This window comes from Pinus tabuliformis, chromosome 1_1 (assembly GCF_031772625.1).
Source record: "Pinus tabuliformis cultivar Carrire ecotype Pingquan chromosome 1_1, CPIR1, whole genome shotgun sequence".
NCBI classification, from domain to species: domain Eukaryota; kingdom Viridiplantae; phylum Streptophyta; class Pinopsida; order Pinales; family Pinaceae; genus Pinus; species Pinus tabuliformis.
The window spans coordinates 368,062,718-368,089,064 of NC_142297.1; positions in this window are offsets into that span (position 1 = coordinate 368,062,718).

The following is a 26,347-nucleotide window of genomic DNA, read 5'->3' on the forward strand; positions in this document are numbered from 1 at the left end:
AATAATAATTAAAAGGTATACCACATAGACAAGATTTTCATATAACCACACTAGACTTTCCTTCCGAAGTATAAAGCGAAAAGTGATACCTAAATTCACATGGTTAAAGTCCAAAAAAAAAAAAGAGTTGCTTGAAAGATTATGCTAAAAGGTCAGTAGGTCCCATGATAAAAGTAAAAAGTTTTTTGACAGTCACAAATACTAAAGAAATCACATTTATGATTAAACACTTCAATCTCAAAAAGAATAACTCATCTGCCCTCGTAAAGCTGGTCTTTGTATGATTGATGATGTCATTCATGTAAATTTAATACATGAAAACTTCAAAACTTGACCCTGGTTGGGAGTGTAGATGGTTTTCAAATCCGAGTTTGGAGTCCGCCTACTTCTATATAAGGTAGGCTATGCAATTGTATTTCTCACCTCTTCCTTACGGAATTTGCCCTACTCCAGTTCTAGGTATGCTTGTACATCTCTAATCTGTGAGATATCATTGATTTTCTCATATTCTATGTCCACGTTAAGCATTGATTCACAGTAACTTATCAATGTCCACGTTATGTATTGTTGAACTGAAGCCATTGAAATGAACAATTTGCTACAAGCAGGGCATAACGTGACCCAACAACCAGATTCATGGGAATCCCATCTTCGGCGACAACAGCGGCAACAACAGCAAGATCGGTGACAATCTCATCATCGACAATAATAACAACACCAAGAGCAACAACACCATGAACAGCAACAACAAAGGCGGCGGCAACAACAACCCGATAAATTTGTAGAGCAACTTATGACACCAGGTAATGGCAACTTAACTAGACCAACTTATACTAAGTGGTTTTTGGTTTCCTCTCTGAAACTTATGCTTCGCTTTTGCTTCACTACTGCAATATATATATATATATGCACAAATATGTTATCGTTAATAATTTTGGCATTAAATATGTCATGCATTTATTTTTCGTTAGGGTTAATTACATTGTCATTGCATGGCATGTATGGGAAAGAATAAATGCAATCGAAGATTATTTGTTTACCTAAGACTGACTATTTGTTGATATATAGTTAGTTTAGGGCCAAATAGTCTACTTATAAGGCATTCTCATATCAATTCAAAGTTTTGGTTAAGTACATTATTATTGCATGCCAAGTATGGGAAAGAATAAATGCAGTCGAAGATTATCTATTTATCTAAGACTGACTATGTGCTGATATATAGTTAGTTTAGAGCCAAACACTCTATTTAATTATAAATAGAAGAAGATGGATGCTGATATATTGTAATTCTGATTTATGTATGAGAAAAACCTACCTTCATGGTTACTTTGTTTTAATGATTTTATGGTCAAGTTGTGATATCTCCTAATAAGTAATTAATTGAATAATTAATTAAATAAACAAATTAAAAAAAAAAATTATCAATCAAAATTAAATTTAATGTATATATTCATTTAAATGTATCTAATTAAATTTAAGTGTACCTATTGTTACATATTTATAGATATTTATGTGATATCTTTCTTCATATTTCTTCAGTGCAGTACATGCAGTTAAATATTTCTTCAGTGTAGTATATGCACAAATATGTCATGGTTCATGATTTCACTTTCTTTTTCGTCTACACAAAGGCGTTATCAATTTATTTTCTTTTGGTTTTGGTTAAGTACATTATTATTGCATGGCAGGTATGAGAAAGAATAAATGCAGTGCAAGATTATCGGTTTATCTAGCACTGACTATGTGTTGATATACAGTTAGTTTACACTACTACATAAAGGAGGGTTTTAAGACAATATTTGAGACAAATTTTCGGTAAATTGTCTTAACTTAAGACAAAAAAAATTGTGTATTGTCTTAAATATTGTCTTTAAGTGCGTGTCTCAAAAATTATTGTCTTAAAAAATAGTGTCTTTGTTGGGTCCCTATAATACTAGTGATTACCCCATTACTATTGTAGTTATACCCCTTATTTATATTGTTGTGCCCCTATTACCCCCATATTGTTATTTCTGTGTCCCATAGAATCCCTCTATTGTTATTTTTGTGGCTTTATATTATTATTGTTAGGTCGGTTGGATTATAATGTGACTCCTTAGACTCCTATATATAGAAAGGAGGTTTTGTCATTTGTATCATCGAAGAATTGTTCATTTTTGTAATGTAAAGGAGGATTCCCCCTCGAAGAGGCTGAATTCTAAGGCATTGATCTATCTTTTCTATCTTTTCTTGAGCTGGTTACATAATATTTGGTATCAGAGCTTTCGATTCTAGGGTTTCGCTACTCCAAACAGGTCATCGTAACATTTTCACTATAACTTTTTTCTGTAACGTTTCAGAAGTCACAAAAAACCCCATTTGAGAAGAAATCGTGCTGAACCTTGGCTGTGAATTTCAGATCTTTTCGCGTGATATCTACAGAGATATGATCTGAGGAAGTTGGTCTTTTTGCAGACTCCTGAATTACATTCAAAACAGGTGACCTGGGGAAAATCGTCATAACTTTCTCTCTGGAGATCGGATTGAAATTTCATAAGAAGATACAGAAAGAGGATGCATTGTAGTTTCTTGTATGCATTTTTCAGATCCAAAGGTCGAAACAGTGACTCGTGGCATGTCGTACCAGTTCTCTCTACTGAACTAGTCTATAAGAAAGTCACTATGGGAGATTTCACATAACTCTTCCTTGGAGAATCCAATTTGGGTCAGACTTGTGGCATTGGAAAGAGGACACAGAGGGCTACTACAGCTCACAAATTCAGAAGTAGATGATTGGAAAGTACAGAGATACATCAAAGGCAATATCGAGCTCCTACAAAGTGAAAAAAGGTGTGTAGATTTTCTTAATTTTTTGCTTAAGCTTGGTTTGAAAATTTATTTTGAAGGAATTCAAAGGGCATAGTAGAGCATTATTATCGGTAACTGATGCCCCGAGGAAAGAAAATGCAAACACCTAGTAAGGAACCTGAAAGCTCTAGCATGACTCACGAAGAAGAGGAAGAAATGCAACATGATATATCAAAATTACAAGACCAAGTGCAACAACTGTCCCTTGCACAAAAAGGAACAGAATCTAAGATGGATGGTTTAAAGAAAGGTGTAGAAGCTAAGATGGACTGTTTAAAGAAAGCTGTAGAAGATAAGATGATTGACGTGGAAGCTAAGATGGATGATTTCAAGATAGATTTGAAGACAGACATGGACGAATTGAAGATAAATATGAATAAGTTGCTACAAGAAATGGTCCCTAAGGGTGAAAGGGTACTAAAGGAAACTCATGATGAGAAAAAAAGAAATGTTAATCATGATTCCATAGATGCTAATGTTGGATTAAAGACTCACCATATTCCAAAAATTGATATGAGGAAGTTTGATGGCAAGGATCCCGCCACACGGATATTACAGATGGAGCAATTCTTCGATCTCAATAATGTGTAAAACACACAAAAGGTACGTATGGAAACTGTATATTTGGAACCAAATCAGTTTGTATGGTATCAATGGCTTTGCTCTCATAAACAATTTATCACTTGGGCAATTTCTACAAAAGAATTGATAGCAGATTATGAAGATACAAAAAGCAACACTTTTTTTAGCCAATTGATAAGTCTCAAACAAAAGGGTTCAGTAAAGGAGGACATTGAGGAGTTCCAAAAATTGAACATAAGGGTAAAAGATATTCCAGAGGAGCATACGATTGATGTGTTCATAGGGTCTTTAAAGGATAATATCCAACATGATGTTCGCCTTTGGGAACCTGATTCATTAGAGAAGGCATTCAGGTTAGCAAGAAAAATGGAAAGCAAAATTATGGCAACTAGGAAGCATACCATTCACAACTATAAAGATGGAAGTGTTGTTGCCCCTAGTCTTCCACAACCTACAAGGTTGACACCACAACAATTGGAAGAAAAAAGAGCAAAAGGGCTTTGTTACAATTGTGATAGCAAATACACAAAAGGTCATAAGTGTGCTGAGAAGAAATTATTCTACATAGATTGTGAAGAGGAAGAAGAAAAGGAGCAAGAAAGGTCAAAAGAAGAGGATATACTCCAGGAACAAAGCCTAGATGAAGAACAAATAAATCTGACCATATCTTGTAATGCATTGGCGGGGATTACCACTCCTCAAACCATCAAGATAGAAGGACAAATCAAGAAGAAAAAGGTAATAGTGTTGATTGATTCAAGAAGCACCCACAATTTTATTCATTGTAGGGTAGCAAAAGAATTGAATTGCTTCCTATATCCAGCACCAGAGTGTCAAGTGAGCATTGCAAATGGAGGAACAATAAATTGCTCTGGAAAGTGCCACAATATCAAGCTATCCATGGGAGAATATGTATTGACTAGCCCAATGCTTTCCATTCCAATGGGAGGTGCTCATGTTGTACTAGGAGTCCAATGGCTACAATCCTTGGGTACAATATCTTTTAATTTTCATGATCCAGGTGGATGTTGGTGGCCAACCACCTATCCCATTTGGACACCCACAACTGTCTCTTTCAGCTTTTTCAGTTTCCTAAATTGTAGCATAGTTTACTATTTTTAGCAGTTTTTCGGGTCCTGAACTTCCGAAGTTGTTTTGAGGCCCTGAACGACATTTTTTTGGGAATTTGGGGCAACATCAGTACATGGACCAATGTTGCCTCCCAAAGTGGTAGTACTCGGATATATCTTTCTAACGAGCTATCGTATGCGTCAAACATAGATCGTATGCCAAAGTTACGACCCCGGGAAATTGATGTACCAATTTACCCAAACGGGGCCCACAATTTGGCGTTTCATCTTCTAGGGTTAGGTTTCGGGATGTGAAGGGTTTTACATTGTTTCTCAACAATAAATAGGCCTTCCAGCCTCATTGTAACACAGTTCGAAACAGTTCAGAGGCATGTAGCCGCCACATCTCTTCTCAGGGATAAGCTACCATCGCCCTAGCTGGTTTCTTTCCATTTTTGTTTGTAAGCATATTTCAGTATTTTACATTAATGAAATGAAGTATTATTTCCGCTGCATCTTTGTGTTTATGGTTATCTCTGTATTTTATTGCGTTCCTGTTTAAATCCAGATCAGTGGTATTAGAGCGGTCTGCTCTTTCTCTGTTTTTCTTTGCATGTCCCCAACGAGGTCGGGATATAAGGAGTTAGGGCTTGAACTGGTCGAACCTTTGCAAGACCAGCCTCCCAAATCCCGACGGCCCCCCATGGCGGATGAGAAGAAAGACAAGGGGGCAGGAGATCCTATCAAAATCTTGCTCGAAGAAGCGCTCGAGCGGCAAAGGAACGCGATGATGGATAGCTTTGCGCAGATCCTTCAACGGTTACCCAGAGGCGACGCATCGGCTTCCAACAGCGACTCTGGAAACGCTACGCCGTTTAAGGTACAAGTTAATTTTGAAATCCCCATCTTCGAGGGTCAAATAGACGCAGATGCCGTAGATAAATGGTTAAATATGCTAGATGGGTATTTTTCTGTTCATGAATTTTCAAGTCGGGAAAAGATTGTTTTCGGTCTTCTCAAAGCAGCCCCCCACGTCAAGGACTGGTGGGAAACCTACTGCGAGCAGAAGGATGAAAGTATAGGCTCACTATTTTCAGCTGCACCCACTTGGAATGACTTCCGGGATGCCATCAAGGAGCAGTACTACCCTGTCGAAAGCTATGAGGACAAATACATCGAATGGACCACACTACGGTAGGGACGAGACCAAAATGTGTCGGAGTTCACAAACATTTTTCATACCCTTCGCACACAGTTGGGTATCAAAGATTCTGAGCTACATCTAGTACTCAAATATCACGGCTGCCTACACAAATACATCCAGGAAGAGATGGGGTTCTTGAACATCTCCTCACTTGGCACAGCATACCGATATGCTGTAAAAATCGAGGAAAAGTTCAAATAGAAGAAGCGAGACTTTGGATTTGCAAATCCAAAGCCCAAAGGATAAAGCCAAGGCGGGGTGACCCAAGACAACCCGTCGAAGCCGCAAGAAAAGAACAACACCACGAAGCCGAAGAAGGACACAGGAAAGTGGTGTGAGTTCCACAAGAGTCCCACTCATAACACAAGTGAGTGTCGAACCAAGCAGTCGCTGGTGGCCGAGTTGAAGGCTTCCGAATCAGATGCATGTTCTGACCCTGAGCCAGAACCTGACAAGGGGAATGGCAAAGGGAAGCAGATCATTGATGCGGATCCCAGCGCCACTGTTGCCACTGCCAAGATCCAAAAGAATGAACCTATAGATCCAGAAGAGGGGGAGCGTCTTTTCCACTCACAGATGTGGGTAAAGGGTTCGCCGCTGCAATTCATTGTCGATAGTGGCAGCCAAAATAACCTCATTTCAGCAGAGGTCGTGAAGCGGTTAGGCATACCAACTACACCACACCCCTAGCCATACAGTATCGGATGGCTTCATGAAGGACGAGATCTCAAAGTTCTCCAGTAGTGCTGCCTTCCCTACAGCATCAAGCCCTTCACAGACGAGGTATTGTGTGATGTTACACCTCTGGATGTTTGTGATGTATTATTAGGCCAACCATACTTGTGGAGGCGACATGCTGTGTATGAGTCTAGGCCTTGTGCTGTCATTATTTCTTTGAATAATTCATTATACAGGATACCGGAGGTAGCTCCACCTACCATCACATCTTTGATCACTACTAAAAAAGGCAGCAAGCTCATCTCCCAGACTAGGAAATTCATCTGTCTGGTTCACTCCCAAAGTAAGGGGAAGATCGTTGCTACATCCATGACCCCTACAAAGGGTTCCTCCACGCAGCAGTGTTATAGACATTTTTGTGCCTTACAGCATGAAGCATGAAATGTCAATAATCTAAGGGATCCAAAGTCCCTAAGCATGTTTTTCCTACCCCTAGAGGAACAAGGTCAGCAAACCACAACACTGAATATCAGTTCTCCACCTGAAAACACTAAAAAACAAGCTAATTCTGGATCATGTCAACTTCTCCACTGAGCATCTGCGCTGAATGTCAACTGCTCCACTCTGTACCTGCGCTGAATGTCAACAGTAATGAAGGCTACCTGCGCTGGGCGAGTTTGGCCTAGTGGCACAGTCATTCCTCAAGGTGTCAATGCCCAGGAAGCTTCCAAAATGACACTTGGATCAGGGAATTCGCCTTGTGATGAGTAAGAGGATCTAGATCTCCAAGTGGAAGCAAGAAACTCCAAGTGGACTCAAGAACTGAAGAATAACTGAAGTGGGAGAGGACACTAGTCAGCTCCATGCCAAGCTCAAGCTGAATCATCCTTTCTCCAAAACTCCTATATATAGAGCTCTCTCATGAGGTCTAAGGGGGCTGGAATCTTGTGAATGTAAGGAAGTGTTGTTGGTTTGAGTATAGAACTATTGGGTGATTTGCTTGAAGGAGGTGAAGAGGAGATTTATTTCTGCTGGGAGGTGATGCTGGATTGGGCCTTTTATGGTTGTATCACTTCCTGAACTTTACTTCTTCCATTAATAAAGCATTTGAGGTTCTTCTATATGCATGTGTCTCAATGGCGTATTGATACTTGTATATTTGATTTATTGTAATCCTTGAATCAATTATGAATGTATGCTTCTTGTAGTTTCCCTCTCTTGTTATTTTGCAGGATCTTGGTGTAGCTGGGCCGGTGAAAGAGCAAGGAGCTGGGAGCAAGCATCAAAGAGAGAAGATTGGATCAATCATTAGCGGAAGACATCGGTTAGTGGATCTCTTTCTCCCCTCTCTTACATCTCATAAAGAAGTAATCTCGAATAGCTTTGCTTTGATTGTTGCTGAGGTACTATCACCCTTAGAGTGGGATAGGGTCATTCCGTATTGGATACTTTTCCCAACAACAAATTGGCGACTCCACTGGGGATCGTATCTTGTTGGTTGTTTGTGTTTTTTGCTATTCATTTCATAAACACAGGGAGTACCGAATCGAACTGCATTTGGATCTTTCAAATGCAAAGTAGAGGGCAGCTACTCTAGCTCAGTTTCTGGGCAAGTTTATGATTTGAAGAGCTGATCCACAAGGACTCTGATAAGCTCTTAGTGATAGCTTTTCATCCTCCTTTTCATCCTTTAGTGTGTACTTGACTAATAGCTTCTGATTTGGCCAAAAATTGTGAATTTTTGAGCAATCTGTGACCCGGAAACCAAGAGAAACGAAAGTTTCGTTCTTCAGTGCAGGCTGTGTGAAGGCTGTCTGCATTTCAGCGCAGTTCCCGAAGGGGCTACTTGCGCTGAATGACAAACTGACAGTGTACTACCTGCGCTGAACCAGTCTTGCCTTGTGCTACTGGGGTTTCTTGCTGTTTCTTGCCCTGTTTTCACCCTTGTTTTTGCAGCCTGTTACCAGTCAATGTACCTATCTGAAACCAACTTTCCTTGCCACCATTCCGCCTCGGTTGTATAAAGAAATTGTATTTGTTCTTTGTGTATTTCTTATATCATTTGCAGTTTCCCATAACGAAAGTGATCCAGTCTTGCTGTGGCCTCTTAGATCTAGACCTGTGATAAAGTGTCGTTTTGATCTTAAGAGTTAGTTTGTTTGTTGTTCATAGCTGATTGAGGTTTTTCTTTCGTCATATGGTTTGAGTTTATATATTTCTAGTGTCGAAACAAGTAAATATTAAGGTGTCTTTTGATTTTGGACAAACTTGTTTGCTTTCACTTGAAATTGGATTCAAAGTTATACAACAGCTTTCTTTTTTGTATCGCACAAACATTAAGAAAGAGAAAAGAAATACCTGCATTGTGCATGTGCATTATGACAGTTTGCATGTTGATTTAGGAAAAAGTGCATTAGTGTGTGCTCTATGATTCGTGTGAAAAGACGTTGTCTTTCTTTTCCCTCAGTAGTTAAGATTTTCAAAGTTGAAAGATTGAAAAGCTTGCTTATCATCTTAGGCTGCATTTAGGAGTGTTATCATACATCTCGTGGTGATCCATAAAGGCAAACTGCTAAACAAGATCAACCTTAAAATAAATTGAATTTACATAACAACGCATTGAAACATAACGCAAACACATAGAGGTCTAAGCTAGAGACGTGTTCCGACGTCGTTAAACGTGATATCTTAGCGTTGAGTGGTTGGGTGATTCCTCCACGGTGAAGCAATAAGTATCAATATGGACTTGTGCTCCCACGTACCGTCACGTATATATTGGGAGACCCCTATAGGAATAAAGCCTTTATCCATAGGAAACCATGTCGGCCACCCTACTGATCGCAATGCAGTGAACACAGCATTCACGAAGATCGACCACTCGTACCGTAAAACGTATTCTGTGGTTTTGCGAAAAGTTTGGCACACCCTCTGCCTAGAACTCCAGAGTAGTTTCTTTTGGCCTTTTTCAAACTCTATAACTGAAAAAGTCCATCCGAGCATTTGTCACTTCGGGCTCGTTAAAACATCGAAGGAGACTAGAGTCATCTTTAGCTTTTTCTCGACTCTTAAAAAGTGAAAAAGCAAGTTGTGTCTAAAGCGTCGTTATAAAAATTTATTTTAAACAGAACATAATCACCTCCTATTCCCGCGTTGATCTGTAGGTTGAGAACATGGAACACCCCAACCAAGGAACTCCACATGATGGAAATCCTAGTCCTTTCTCCTCTTGGGGAGAAGTTGGTGCGCCCCACATGGCCACATTGTCGCTTCCAGGACTGACAATTGGCCTGCCAATTTGGTTATTCTCAACCAATGTAGTTCAGAACACCATGGTTCCTGAACAGTCGATTCAACAGTTAGATTAGTCTAGAGTTGCCCACCAGCCTTCTACTTCCTATAACTCTTCCTCCAATCCTTCATCTTCGCAAGGTAGAGCCGGCAAAAGCCAAGATCCCATGGAGAAGAAGGAGAAGAAGAAGAAGGAGAAGAAGAAGAAGGAGCCTAAGGCGACTAGGGGCAAGCAAAAGACATCTGACAAAAATCCACACACAGCACAGACCGGGCCTAAATCGCCATGTGTCATATGTAGAGGAGACCACTTCCATAGAGATTGTCCCTGTATTCCCCGGATACTAAGGGACTGGTCCCCTCGGTTGCACAATTTGGGAGCATCAACCTCTGATAGCCATGTTGATTGCTTACCGTCAACCAGCAAAAGTGAAGGTTCAAGACAAAGAGGGGGATCAAGATCCCCCTGCAGATTGTGTGAAGGCGATCACGCCATCCACCGTTGTCCCTTCTTAGACGAAGCGAAGAGAGTTTTGGAAGATCGCCCGGTTTCATCGTTGAGACTTCCTCCTGGATACAAAAAACTCGTGCCAAGTCCTTCGTTGGTTGAAAATACAGCTGGCCCGCTCAAGTGGTCAGCTGAAGCGTCAGTCATTGAAAATGAACCTACTGAATCTAGACCAGACGAAAGTCTAAAGGTCGAAACGGCAGTTGACCCAGTTCCGCCTTCAGAGGTTTCATCTTCAAATGACACCGTCACTGAAGATTCATCTTCAAATGACACCTTCACTGAAGAGAGTAAGGATGACACCATCCAGATTCTTTTCATCAACACCGACTCTGATGAGCATCAAGGCAATGCGCCCATTCCTTTATCGCAGGAAGGAACATCGTCAGGGTCATATCCGGCCGTGTATTCGGTCCCACCGCCAAGCAACCTGGTTGTGTCCTTTGATTGGAACCAACTAGGCAGACCCCGGTTACCAGCCAGTGTACCATTCAGAATCATAGTCCAAATTTACAGAATGGTAATGGCTGGAACTATCATTGATGAAGGGGCATCTGTGAGTATCCTTTCCTCTATTGCTTGGAAAGCACTGGGTTCCCCGACGCTTTTGCCTGAGATAAGAAATCTCTCGGGTTTTGATAAAGGAACCAGTCGACCATTAGGGATCCTCCCCAATGTACCTGTTACATTGAAAGGGAAGACCGTTCAAATGAATGTGATGGTCGTTCAAGGACCCTTGGATTATAACCTACTCCTTAGACGAGACTATATATATTGCATGGGAGCTATAGTCTCCTCACTCTTTAGAGTAATGTGTTTTCCACACGAAGGAAGAATGGTCAAGCTCGTAGGCCAACTTTCATTTCCGGGATCACGCATCGCAAATAGTCAAATACCAAACCTGAATGGTCTATTCAATCTTGAAATGTCTCCACCCCCAGTCCTCCTTCCCGATGAGTGCGAGTGATTCGGAAAGATGGGACTAGAACCCAGGGGGCATGCATCCTGGTCTGCTTTGGGCAGAGGAAACCTTGGGTATAAGGTAGAATTTCTGCAAAAGAATATGACTAGTCCGTACCCCGTCCGTGGAAGGAAGAGGGGTTGTTCTAGAACAGGATTCTTTTGTCAAGGTTACTTGTTTGACAAAGGTCATTCACCATTGTCTACTTCGGTAGACAGTGCCGAGGAAATGTTTTTGTTTGATGGTGTTAACAAAACAATCTTTGGGTAACCAGAAAGAGGCAAGCCTCCCTCAATAACATTAATGTTTTTTCTTTGAGTAGTGTTCTTCTCTTGTCGCAAGTAGCTGCTCCCTTGTCGCAAGTAGTTGTTCTCTTGCGATCTTGCAAAGGAGCTGTCAAAAGTTAGGCTGACGGGAAGACAAGTACCGCATAAGACCTGTTAAAAATAATGAGAAGACAAGTATCGTTAACATTAGACTAGCAAGACGACAAGTAGCTGTGAACACCCAAAGAAAAATAGAGGTGGGGGAGAGGAGGGTCAGCCTTGAAATTGTATTTTATACCTGGGGGCATGCAAACCTTTTGGAGTGCAAGCTAGGAGCGGTTATTTATCTATTTTTGGGATTAACCATTTCCGAACTTGCATAAAGAAAGGATGAGAGGGAGCATAGCTTATGTGAGGCGCAAGCTCTATAAAAAATGTAGTCTTACAGGAGACATTCCTTATCTTATGACTGGGATATTCGAGCAGTTTTACCACGGAATTTATGCTCGTTAAAAAATAGAAAAGTGAGATCCGAGCAGTTTTAGCGCATAGTTCATGCTCGTTAAAAAATAAACATAAGATTGAGCAGTCAAGCTCATTAAAAAATGAACATACCCCGGTAAATAACCATTGTGATCGTAAATTTATTAGCCATAAAAAGCCTTGGTCGTGTTTGCACCCGCCACCTCCATTCCATTTGGCCAATCGTTCACCTCCATATGATTGTTTACCCATTTTGAGGAACAGCTGCGAAGAGTGATTTCACCTAGCCATCCTTGTGACACTGCCGCGATTGGAAAATTCCAACCTGTACCTGGAATCTGTTGCTATCCCTGTTTATCACTCGTTCCTCAAAAGACGAGTCTTCTTTGAGCTCTTTTCATCTGACTCGTAAAATATGAAAATTTTGCCGAGTTTTGGCCTTCCAGCTCGTTAAAAGGACCGGAAGAGCTATCCCTCCTCTAGATTTTAATCCTTTTGGACCTGAGGGATTATTACACAAAAAGGTCGAGTGCTTGTTTTATTCGGCTCGTTAAAATTATCGAAAACTCATCCCTTCTGTATTGTTTTATACTTTTTCGTACTTAAGGGATTAGATGACGAAAAAGGAATTTTGGAGTTAACTTTTTGTACCTTTTCAGACTCTCTAAAAATGAAAAGGACCGAGTTTTCCTTGTCGTTAGACTCGTTAAAATGATTAAATAGCGACAAACGTGTCTTTAGACGAGAACGAGTTTCCTTATCGCTAAGCTCGCTAAAACATAGCGATGGGCTTGCCCGAAGGGCAGGTTATAGAACAAGCATATGTTATCCTCCTCAAGCTTGACAAAAATAAAGAGGTACTGGTCAGAAATGACTGGGGAAAAATTGGGAGAACCTCAAAGCTTTAATGGTAGCAAGTCGCTCTTGAACATGACACTTTGTCCTCCATATCACATCGGGTTGGGTTGTTTCATTCACCGGTCTCATCACCATGGTCCTCGCCAAACCATCCACATTTGGGGTAATGCTACCAATCCATCACATCATTGTCGTTATATGTTCAAGAGATGTTGTTCAGAAAGAGTCAACCGTGTCCCATCCACTGCCATACATTATCCTTCATCCATCCATGATCGCCACCCTGAATCATATTTCACAGATTGTTTTCATCTCCACTAAAATCATTAGCTCCGTTCCGTGTCACTGATGTGGGATTCATTAAGGCCCTCCTTTGACGGATCGCTTCTTTTCGACTTCAGCTCATTATCCAAGAAGTTGATCTAGGGACAAACCCCCTAGTACTTTGAAGCTTGCATGCCTCAATGGCGAGTTTCTCACTTCCGGCGACAGGTATACATCAATGACCTTCGACTAGAAGATTTTGCATGGTGTTCGACGCCAAGTCCTTTATTCACACCACGTGAATTGTACTGCAGTACCTTGAGGGTCATTGTCATTATTGGTGATTCCTCTCATGCTTGTTAACGGTTTACATCATTGACCGGTAATCAAGCAATGTCTTTCCATGTTCGACTTCAGCGCAATTCTCACATGGATCGACTTGTACTTAGAGTGAAGATCGAACGAGTTTGAAGACCCTGGATCTAGTTTCATCCATCCGGGATGCGATATATATTCAGGAAATATAAAGACATTTGATATGTACATCATTGCAGCAAATGATCATCCTACTCAAAGGATGATAATTTCAGCAGAGAATTATCAGTCTACCATCAGACGATCGTCTGTTCTATGTACCAAAATGAATTTATAAAGCTGAGCATGGGAATGCCTGCCTCAGCTAGATCATGAAAGCAGAATGAAAAATAATGTATTGTATTGTATTTTATTACAGGTCACCTCTCAGTGATTGAATGAACTTCGGATCCTCCTGATAAAGCATTTCACCCGATAAACGACCTCATACTTTAGGGGGCAACTGTTATAGACATTTTTGTGCCTTACAGCATGAAGCATGAAATGTCAATAATCTAAGGGATCCAAAGTCCCTAACCATGTTGTTCCTACCCCTAGAGGAACAAGGTCAGCAAACCACAGCACTGAATATCAGTTCTCCACCTGAAAACACTCAAAAACAAGCTAATTCTGGATCATGTCAACTGCTCCACTGAGCATCTGCGCTGAATGTCAACTGCTCCACTCTGTACCTGCGTTGAATGTCAATAGTAATGAAGGCTACCTGCGCTGGGCGAGTTTGGCCAAGTGGCACAGTCATTCCTCAAGGTGTCAATGCCCAGGAAGCTTCCAAAATGACACTTGGATCATGGAATTCGCCTTGTGATGAGTAAGAGGATCTAGATCTCCAAGTGGAAGCAAGAAACTCCAAGTGGACTCAAGAACTGAAGAATAACTGAAGTGGGAGAGGACACTAGTCAGCTCCATGCCAAGCTCAAGCTGAGTCATCCTTTCTCCAAAACTCCTATATATAGAGCTCTCTCATGAGGTCTAAGGGGGCTGGAATCTTGTGAATGTAAGGAAGTGTTGTTGGTTTGAGTATAGAACTATTGGGTGATTTGCTTGAAGGAGGTGAAGAGGAGATTTCTTTCTGCTGGGAGGTGATGCTGGATTGGGCCTTTTATGGTTGTATCACTTCCTGAACTTTACTTCTTCCATTAATAAAGCATTTGAGGTTCTTCTATATGCATGTGTCTCAATGGCGTATTGATACTTGTATATTTGATTTATTGTAATCCTTGAATCAATTATGAATGTATGCTTCTTGTAGTTTCCCTCTCTTGTTATTTTGCAGGATCTTGGTGTAGCTGGGCCGGTGAAAGAGCAAGGAGCTGGGAGCAAGCATCAAAGAGAGAAGATTGGATCAATCATTAGCGGAAGACATCGGTTAGTGGATCTCTTTCTCCCCTCTCTTACATCTCATAAAGAAGTAATCTTGAATAGCTTTGCTTTGATTGTTGCTGAGGTACTATCACCCTTAGAGTGGGATAGGGTCATTCCGTATTGGATACTTTTCCCAACAACAAGCAGCAGCAGCAAAGGGATATGGTCATGACAGAACACAGGAACAACTTCTCCTCACCCACAGGGGTACCACATAAGTTTCAAGTGGGCAACAAAGTTTTGTTACATCTGTAGAAAGAACGCCTTACAAGAGCCCATCAGAGGCTCCGACCACTCCGACATGGTCCTTACACCAGTACCAAGGCTACGGGAAACAATGCTTTGAAGCATAGCGTTCCTCCATTCCTTCGCTTGCACCGAGTGTTCAATGTGGACCATCGCCAACCATGCTTCCCACCATTTCTGGTCACAACAGAGATTGCAGAACAGCTCACCAGAGACCCAGCTCAACAGAAACTTCCTCATCTCAGGGAGGAACTCAACGCAATGGGGACCATTGCTTCCTAAGGGGGAGGAATGGTCCAGGTGGATGTTGGTGGCCACCCACCTATCCCATTTGGACCCCCACAACTGTCTCTTTCAGCTTTTTCAGTTTCCTAAATTGTAGCACAGTTTACTATTTTTAGCAGTTTTTCGGGTCCTGAACTTCCGGAGCCGTTTTGAGGCCCTAAATGACGTTTTTTTGGGAATCTGGGGCAACATGGGGCCATGGCCTAATTTTGCCTCCCAAAGTGGTAGTACTCGGATAGATCTTTCTAACGAGCTATCGTATGCCAAAGTTACGACCCCGGAAAATTGATGTACCAATTTACCCAAACGGGGCCCACAATTTGGCGTTTCATCTTCTAGGGTTAGGTTTCGAGATGTGAAGGGTTTTCCATTGTTTCTCAACAATAAATAGGCCTTCGAGCCTCATTGTAACACAGTTCGGAACAGTTCAGAGGCATGTAACCGCCACATCTCTTCTCAGGGATAAGCTACCATCGCCCTAGCTGGTTTCTTTCCATTTCTGTTTGTAAGCATATTTCAGTATTTTACAGTAATGAAATGAAGTATTATTTCTGCTACATCTTTGTGTTTATGGTTTTCTCTGTATTTTATTGCGTTCCTGTTTAAATCCGGATCCTTTCAAGAACTTTTCATGAAATTTTATTCGGAAGGAAAGGAAGTTGAATTAAGGGGTATTGCAGGGAAACCAGGAAAGATAATCAACTCTAATGGCATGACAAAGCTTCTAAAAAAGGAGCAAAGAGGTGTAATTGCACAATTATGTTCGCTAGATGTTTCCACATTGGAATCATCTATTTCTCCAGATCTCCAAAAAGTCCTGGACAATCATTCCAAGGTATTTGAGACTCCCAAAGGTCTCCCACCTATGCGTGATCATGATCATGCTATTCATCTGATTCCAGGAAGTGTTCCTCCAAACATCAAGCCGTACAGATATCCTTATGTCCAAAAAAGTGAAATTGAACGTATGGTTGCAGAAATGCTAGAGGCTGGTATAATTCAACCGAGTCAATTTTTTTTCTCAGCTCCAGTAGTATTGGTACACAAGAAGGATGGATCATGGCGCATGTGTCTAGATTATAGGGAGCTCAACAAGCTCACTATTAAAGATAAGTTCCCCATTCCTGTCATTGATGAATTACTGGATGAATTGCATGGATCAATTTACTTCACCAAGTTGGATCTTCGTTCGGGATATCATCAAATCAGAATGAAGATTGAAGACATTCCGAAAACGGCATTTAGAACTCATGAGGGTCATTATGAATTTTTGGTCATGCCTTTTGGCCTTACCAATGCACTTTCAACATTTCAAGGTTTGATGAATTCAATTTTCAAACCATTCCTTAGAAAATTTGTGTTAGTATTTTTTGATGATATACTAATCTACAGCAAGTCTTGGAAGGATCATGTTGAACATGTTGACAGAATGCTACAACTATTGGAGGAGAAACAATTATATGCAAAAATATCCAAATGTTTCTTTGGAGTCTAGGAGGTGGAATATTTGGGTCATATTGTATCTCATGAAGGAGTTAAGGTAGACCCTAGCAAAATTAAAGCCATCAAGGACTGGAAAATTCCCACATCCATAAAGCATCTGTGAGGATTTCTTTGGTTGACAGGGTATTATCACAAGTTTGTTAAGAATTATGGGAGAATAGCAGCACCTCTAACAACATTATTGAAGAAAGATTCATTTTCATGGACTCCGGAAGCAACAAAGGCCTTTGAACATCTTAAAGAGGCAATGTGCCAAGCACCGGTCTTAGCTACACCGGACTTCACAAAAACCTTTATTGTGGAATGTGATGCTTTAGGAAATGGAATTGGTGTTGTTCTAATGCAAGATGAAAGACCCATTTCTTTTGAAAGTCGTCCAATCAAGGGAAAGTTTTTAAGCAAAGCTATTTATGAGAAGGAAATGTTGGCAATACTCCATGCACTTAAGAAATGGCGACCCTACCTAATGGGAAGACACTTCAAGGTAAAAACGGATCATGATAGCCTTAAATACTTTTTAGAACAAAGATTATCCTCTGAAGAGCAACAAAAGTGGGTCACAAAGATGTTGGGTTATGACTTTGAAATCATCTACAAAAAAGGGAAGCAAAATTTGGTGGCAGATGCACTCTCAAGAAAGGATGAGGATGTGGAAGCATTGTTGTGTGCCATTTCTATTATCCAACCAGATTGGATAAATGAAGCAAGGGAGGAATGGGAGAATGACGAAGAAGTGTGGGCACTTATTTGAATGCTACAACAAGATTCCAGTATTCCGATACATTTAGCTGGCAAAATGATTCGTTATGGTACAAAGATCGCTTATACCTCTGTAAGAATTCCTAGCTAAAACAAAAGATTCTTATGGAATTGCACACTTCTCCCTTAGGAGGGCACTCAAGATTTTTAAAAACTTACCACAAGGTTAAGAAGGAATTTTTTTGGGATGGCCTTAAATCAGATATTCAAAAGTTTGTGGTGGAATGTTTGGTTTGCCAACAAAATAAAGTTAAAACAATTAAGACACCGGGTCTATTACAACCTTTATCCATTCCAAGCTAACGTTGGGAGGAGGTTTGAATGGATTTTATCACAGGTTTACCCAAGTCCGAGGGAAAGAGTGTCATCATGGTGGTAGTTGAAAGACTTACCAAGTATGCACACTTTTGTGCATTATCACATCCATTTAAAGCCAGTACAGTTTCTACTACATTTATGGAAATAGTTCAAAAGCTACATGGAAACCCAAAGATTATTGTAAGTGACAGAGATCCCATTTTCACTGGAAATTTTTGGACAGAATTATTTTCTTGTCTTGGTACTCAGTTAGCTCATAGCTCATCTTATCATCCTCAATCTGATGGGTAAACTAAGATAGTAAACAAATGTTTGGAAGGATATCTTCGTTGCTTTGTATCTAATAAACAGACACAATGGGTCAAATGGTTGCCTCTGGCTGAATGGTGGTATAACACTTCCTTCCATACAACAACAAAAATGACCCCATTTATGGCACTTTATGGGTATCAACCACCATCCATCACATCATATTTAAGAGAAAATTCTAAGGTTCAGGAAGTGGAACATCACATCGAACATCAACGACAAGTCCTCCAACTCTTAAAGGATAACCTCGTGTTGGCACAAAATAGAATGAAACAACAGGCAGATCAACATCGCAGTGAAATAAGTTTTGATGTAGGTGATTGGGTATTCCTACGGCTACAACCATATAAGCAAATGTCCCTAAAGCAAGCTAAGAAGGATAATAAATTATCACCAAAGTATTATGGTCCGTACAAGGTGTTGCAAAATATTGGTACTATGGCATACAAATTGGAGCTTTCTGCAGCTTCTCGATTGCACCCAGTTTTCCATGTTTCATGTTTAAAGAAGGTTATAGGCGACAAGGTCCCAATTCAAACAATATTGCCAGAACTTGACGAGGAAGGAAAAATTATATTGGAACAGGAAGCAGTCACAGAAACAAGAACCCGACAGCTACGAAATCGATCAATTTCAGAGTATCTTATCATGTGGAAGAACTTATCCGCTGAAGATTCCACATGGGAGGATGAGAATTTTATGCAGAAGTATCCAGAACTACTTAAGCGTTGAGGACAACACTTTTTTTGAAGGAGAGGGGCATGTTGGGTCCCTATAATACTAGTGATTACCCCATTACTATTGTAGTTATACCCCTTATTTATATTTTTGTGCCCCTATTACCCCCATATTGTTATTTCTGTGCCCCATAGAATCCCTCTATTGTTATTTTTGTGGCCTTATATTATTATTGTTAGGTCGGCTGGATTATATTGTGACTCCTTAGACTCCTATATATAGAAAGGAGGTTTTGTCATTTGTATCATCGAAGATTTGTTCATTTATGTAATGTAAAGGAGGTTTCCCCCTCGAAGAGGCAAAATTCTAAGGCGTTGATCTATCTTTTCTATCTTTTCTTGAGCTGGTTACATAACAGTCTTAAATATTATTGCCTTAAAAAATATTTTCTTAAAGTATATTGTTTTAAAGATTATTGTCTTAAAAAATATTGTCTTTATAAACGGAGTATATAACACAACCATTATTGTCTCTTAGGAGACAATTTCATTTTTGTCTCACTAAATGCAACACTTGGATTAGAGACAATATGTCTTTAATACTAGCTATTGTCTCTCTAGAGACGATAAAAAATTTATTTAAATATCACTTCTGTCTCTTTAAAGAGAATATAAAACCAATGAATCCAAAAATATCTCACCATTGAAATAAATCAATATAAAAAATATTTAATTAAAATGAACTACAAAATCATTGATTAATTCATGTTAACTCCTAAAGCAGACCGTCTTCCATTGAGCTAGCACACTTTAAAAAATTATGTGAAGAGTTATGCCAATACTTAAAATTACATTTATAATCATTGATTTTAAATTAAAGAAAAAGGTTAAAAGATAAGAATTAAAAACTACGAACAAACCGAAACACCAAACCAAGTGAAGAGTTATGGAAATCCTTAAAATTACATTTATAGTCGTTGATTTTAAATTAAAGAAAATAGATAAAAAATAAAAACTATGAAGAAACCCAAACACCAAACCCAAATAGGTTGTGGAAGCTCTGAAATTTGTGACCAAGGCACTGGTGTCTTTGCACACCCTTTTGTTTATGCACAGGGATCTCAAATGGGATAACATGATGAATAACATTGAATCAGATGAGTGGTTTATAATAGATTTTGAGGATGCCATTGGTGAACCTCAGATTTACCCTCATAATCTTAGTGGCTTGAACCATGCTCCCGAGATGTCTAGGGGTGTTCATGGGGTTAAAGTTGATGTGTGGAGTACTGGACACCTTATCAGGACAAGTGGGATGAATTTGTCTGAGCTGTTGAGGAATTTACAGAATAGATGCTTGGAACAAGACCCAAATCAGAGGCCTTCTGCTGTAGATTGCTATCATCACCTTCTTTTATTGCAGTCTTCCCTGCCAAATTACTAAGATTAGGCATTGCCAACCATGGTCAATTCTCAGTCCTATGTATCCCATTATTACTATTCATAGGATCCAGAATCACATGATTATTAAATGTTGTATTATCAGAAAATTTGATATATCTAACGAAGAACTTGTTTCAGATTGAACACAAGGAAGACACCCCTTCCTAGAATGCCATTAGTTCACAATGGTGATCTCATGTAAACAGGCTGCAATGTTCATAACATTAAGCTGTGTATCACGGCCTTGACACTCGATTCTAATGGAAATAAGCATATGTCCATGTTGTTCACTGATAGGGGGATTTTTAAAAATGGGTGTTCTGATTTGTAGCTCTGACATAATTCAATTTTTAATTCGATGAATCGCATGCTTATTCTGTTAAAATAGAAATGATGTGTTTCACAGTTTGGTGTATGCCACGGTAGAGAAATTGAAACAACAACTCTCTCCCTTTTTTCATTCAAATAAATAATATATAAAGAAATCTTTATTTTTTAAGGTTTATGGTGAAGGGTAGATGATATTTAATGCTCAGCGTATCAAACAGTATTGAATGTTAAAGGCCCTGTAGTGAAAGGCAAAGCACAAAGAAGGGCAGATGATATTTAATGCTCAGCGTATCAAATAATAATGAATGTTAAAGACCCTGTAGTGAAAGGAAAAGCACAAAAAATAATTGAGGACTCAATTGTCCATAGTACCCAAGTGAAATTTACCCATGTAGAAGGCCCCACACAGTTGGACATCATATAATAACTAAAAAAAATAATAACTTGAATGAATTGAATACAAACATCCCATGTAAGACTAGTGATAGAACAACCTAGAGTGCACCAGGAGATTTTCAATTCATTTGGAGACTGATTTCTGCAGTCTCATGAAAGAAAAAAAGTTTTACAGTTGGCCCCCAATTTCTAACATTCAACATAACTGGAGATGAATAGCCAAAAGACAGCAACTAAATGCACCCTTTAAAAATTTCACTTTGTTTTCCATTTTTCTCCATTATATCATATAGACATGTTATGCTCAATTGAAAAAATGATTCATCACCACCGCCACAGCAAAATATCACTGTTTCAATCCACTCCAAACTTATTTCATCAACTACGTAGGTTTACACACATATGCATCTTATGATAGAAAAGAAAAAGGCTCTGCTAGGTATTGGAAACTTTAGATTCAATCTCAGAGAGAAAAAGTAGAAGGAAAAAGTAAAATCCAAAGCTGCAACATTGCTTATAAGTGGGGAAAGGGAAAACAAAAGAGATATAATGAATCTGGTTCTTCCTCAATTGAATTAAACTACGAAATTACAAATATGTAATGTAGGAATACTCTGATTCTCATCCAGAATCCAACTTAAACTCTATCCACTAATTCCTTCAAGAAAGCTTTCCAGCAACTAGCAAAAAGATGAATGTAAAAATAAGCCCACTGTCAACAACCATATAGGTAAGGCAGGTCTACCCTTCCCTAAGGGTAGGTGCCAAATAGAATTGCAAGCTTTTTCCATTAAGTCTAGCAACCTTCTTAGATCCCTTGGGGGTAGTGACTAGGCCGAGAGTACCCCAAGTGACCAAGCCACTATGACCTTATCATAAACGTGCAGACTGTAATTGAGACCAAAAGGGATTTAGGAGTGTGGCATACTACATTGAGAGAGCCTCAAGTCACGAGGTCATTATGAACCTAATCATAAATAGGCAGAATGTAACTGATCAAGAATTGTCGCATAACAAGCAAATATTCAATCAATCCATAGATGCACCAATAAATCAAAAAAATAATACATAGAGAAAGGAATGGGAAAAATGTTTTAAAAAAGGATAATAAAAAAACCAATTTAAAAATAAATAAATAAAATAAAATAACCCCAAAAAGTAGTTTTCAGAGTGCATGAGAACTTACTCTCTGAAGCTCATCCTGCATTTCCTGCAACTTTTCAATGGAGAGAACAAGCTCACCGTCTATGTGCTCTTCCTCTTCCCATTTTGATCTCTTTGACTTGTCCATCCTGCCCAGTCCTTCTAAACCAAAAGTCCTAAAAATCCAATAGAGTCGAAGGTGCAGGCAGAGTAGCGGAGAGGGAATGGTCCTAGCATTCATCATTACCTCTAGAAACGTTGCACGCTCCATCTTGCCATCCTCAACGAAGAAGACTTCCAAAGCTTAAAAGTTAGAGCCTATCATTCATTATTACGTCCAGAAATGTTGCACACTCCATCCTGCCATCCTCAGTGAAGAAAACTTCAAATGAAATGTTATCATTAAAATACCAAACAAGTTGTTGATTATTTTTTACTTCCACTTACAAAAGAGCATTTTCCAGTCCAGGAGATCTGTTTTGAAATAGTACCATTGGTAGCAGTGTGTGTGCTAAGCTACTAGGCTGCAATGGTGGCAACTAATTTACCAGGAACGAAACTTAGGAAAAGGACTCAAAATAGATGTGCATCTAAATCCTATTAAACTAGCAATATTTACTGTAAATAGAACTAATATCTCAACTATTTTCATATTTTATGAACTGCACCTGTAGAGGTCCAGCAGCTACAAGACCAAAAGAGTTATTCTAGAGCTTCAAGCTGTAAAAAAATTGACCATTGCGTCATATAAGTTTCCCATTGATCTGAAGGCCTTGACATATTGATGTTGCAAGTAAAACATGCATTGGAGGCCTACACAAAGCATTAACCAAATATCACAAGTTGCTTTAATCAGGTTGACGTTTATCATACTAAATATAATTCACCTCTAACAACAATAAAGCCAATTTTTTCCATTTGTTATTTACAAAATGAAATGGAATTGCCTATCTAATACTCACCCAGAGCCTACTACTCACTAATCTCTAGGGACAAGTGCATTGCCTAAACCTATCAAATAACCAAGAAGATCTAGGACAAGAGGTGGAGTTGTTGCTATGGGTATTGCTTTTGATTGAAAACTGGGACATTTGGCAGGTGAACCATTGATTTTTGTCTCAGTGGCTGATAATTCTTCATATGGAAGGTAACAGTTTACTTGCAAGTTTGGAAGTAACAAGGTACATTGGGAGGTAACAAGGTACAAGGTACATATGGAAAGACATATGGGAGGTAACATGTACAAGAATAAAAAGTTCTTAGAAGAATATATGTGTGCTCTGACTTCTTAGGAACATTAAGGAAAGACTTAATTTCAAAAATAAATTCTTTAATGATCTTTGTGCCTATTACTTACCACTTCAGATAGAAGTGTTGAGTGTGACAACTGCCAAAAAAAACATATTATTATTAGATATACTGGAAGAAAACTCCTTGAACTAAGCATAAAATATAATACTTATACTAGAAAAACCTATACAAATGCAAACATCTCAAACAGTGACAGATGAACTTAAGCCTTTTCATTGAAATAACTTACCACTTCTCTGGTATCCATTTTAGAATCCAAACTAAATCCCAAAACTTAGAAGCCTAGCCATTCTTCAACTTCTTTCCTTCTCATTCTCCAGCTCAAAAAGGTGAGCCCCATGCTTGTGATCATAGGGAATAATAGAAATGGCATCCAACAATCCAAATGATGCCATTAGCTACAAATCCTTCTATGCTAAGTATTTAATGTAGCTTTTCTGGAGGATATTGTGCTTGTACCATTCATAAGCATGATACAAACAACCTTCTAATATCTAAAATATCTTTGTTAACTTTAAATAGTAGATTGTCGTCATTTGAGGTTTAGGAATATTCTTGACCATACACAAGGCCATGAATATCTTGTATAGAGTGAAAAGCTTCCTACATATCATATGCCATCTGTCATAAGAAATAGTATAAGGAAAAAATATATTAAAAGTAAAAATAATTTAGCTCACAGATTCTATAGTAGGTTCATGAAATTTCATTCAACCCAAAGCTTCCTCTGCAATAGGGTATTTTACAATAATTAATTCCTACACGATCAAACTATATCAACCTTCCCATCTAGACAAATATAATCCTATATCTAATTCAATAGATAACATTTTAGATTTTTGGCCCCCATTCGATAGTGATACCTTCTTAAAGGTGTGCCAAAAATCTACTCAACATGACATTATAAGTATTTACATCATGGGCAATATGGGTAAACTCCCAACGAAATATAAATGGTTTCTAGAATATGATTTTTCTACACATTTCCCTCATCCCATTTCCCAATGGCAGCGAACAATCCAGATGATGCCATCAGCTACAAATCCTTCTATGCGAAGTATTATTGTAGCTTTTCTAGAGTATATAGAGTTTGTACCATGCATAAGCATGATACAAATGACTTTCTAATATCCAAAATATCGTTTTTAACTTTGAATATCAGATTGTCATCATTTGAGGTTTAGGAATCTTCTTGACCATACACAAGGCCATGAATATCTTCTATAGAGTGAAAAGCTTCCTACATATCATATGCCATCCGTCATAAGAAATAGTATAAGGCAAACATATATTAAAAATAAAAAATTTAGCTCACATATACTACAGTAGGTTCATCAAATTTCATTCAACCCAAAGCTTCCTCTGCAATAGGGTATTCTCCAATAAGTAATTCCTACAAGCTCAAATTATATCAGCCTTCCCATCTAGACAAATATAATCCTATATTTAATTCAATGGATAACATTTTATATTTCTAGCCCCCATTCGATAATGATAACTTCTTAAAGGTGTGCCAAAAATCTACTCAACATGACATTATAACTATTTACATCATGGGCAATATGGATAAACTCCCAACCAAAGATAAATGTGTTGTGCCTTTTTCCCATAAGCATTTATTAGCACACCTCTTTTAGTTGAGAGAAGATCCTTTGGATAGCGGGATACAATCTTTGGTTCTTGTGAGGGCATCCAAAAATCACCCTTGGACAATTGAATGCTAGCATCTTTACAACAGTTTTTTCTCACTGACTTGATACTTGTCTCAGGGGAGTTCTCCTTGAGGGTCTTTTGCCCAACACTTTGCCTTAAGGTAAAAGTGTGTATACATTGTTGTATGTAATTTTGATCTTCCATATTATAAATACAAGAAGATACAGATCCACCAATTGAATATGAAATAAGTGCGAAATTAGACATCTCAAACTCTTCACACATTGTTTTTTCATCGAAGTTGGCTGAATTTGCATGTTCTTCATCAGAATTTGTCCATATCTATCCATACTATTGTATTTTATTTTTCTACAGTACAACTTTCATCCACACTGTCCCTTGAATGTGATTTCTCCTCATTCATTTCTTTAACCTTATCCTCATTATACATCATACTGGACAATCATCATTCTAGTACAGAACAACCTCTGGATATTATTGGTGAATAATTGTAGTTAATGGGTTCTCATGTAACGATTCCCAATACCAATGGAACAACATATAATTTGAATCACTCAAGTAATGAATCTCAACTTAACAACATTATAATATAATTACATTCTACCATAAATAGATATCAAGAATGCTTTGCCTTGTAGATTTCAGCACCCATGTATTTGATGGATTTATGGGAATGAAGGGAAATTGGAAAGCCAATGATCTCCTACAGTTATGTATGGCCTTGTCTAGTACCTATGGCCTCTTAGACAACCAAGATTGAGCACAAACTCACCCAAGCAAATGAAAATAATGCTCAGGGGAGAGGGAAACAACTCTACTAAGTAGAAATCCACCAAAGAACGCTTAAGAACACTCCAGGTAAGGAGAGAGAAATTCTTAATAGTCGTACAAAAACCAAATTAGCAACTCCTTGAGGAAATGAAACATCTCTAGAACCATGGCAGTTGATCTCTAACTCAACAAGAAAGTGGATTATGAGTAAATCAGAGCTGATGCATTTCATAGAGCATCAACCAATCAAGAGTTTCTAAATGATGCTTATAGAAATTCAATGGTGAGTTATTTATTTCATCCATGAGCATAAAGATAGGGAGCACATATAATATAACTACGGAGTAAGAATGATGATAACTCATACACCATAAGTTTATTATATCTTAGGAACATATATTAGATGAGAGCCTAGCACATTTCCTTCATTGTCAAA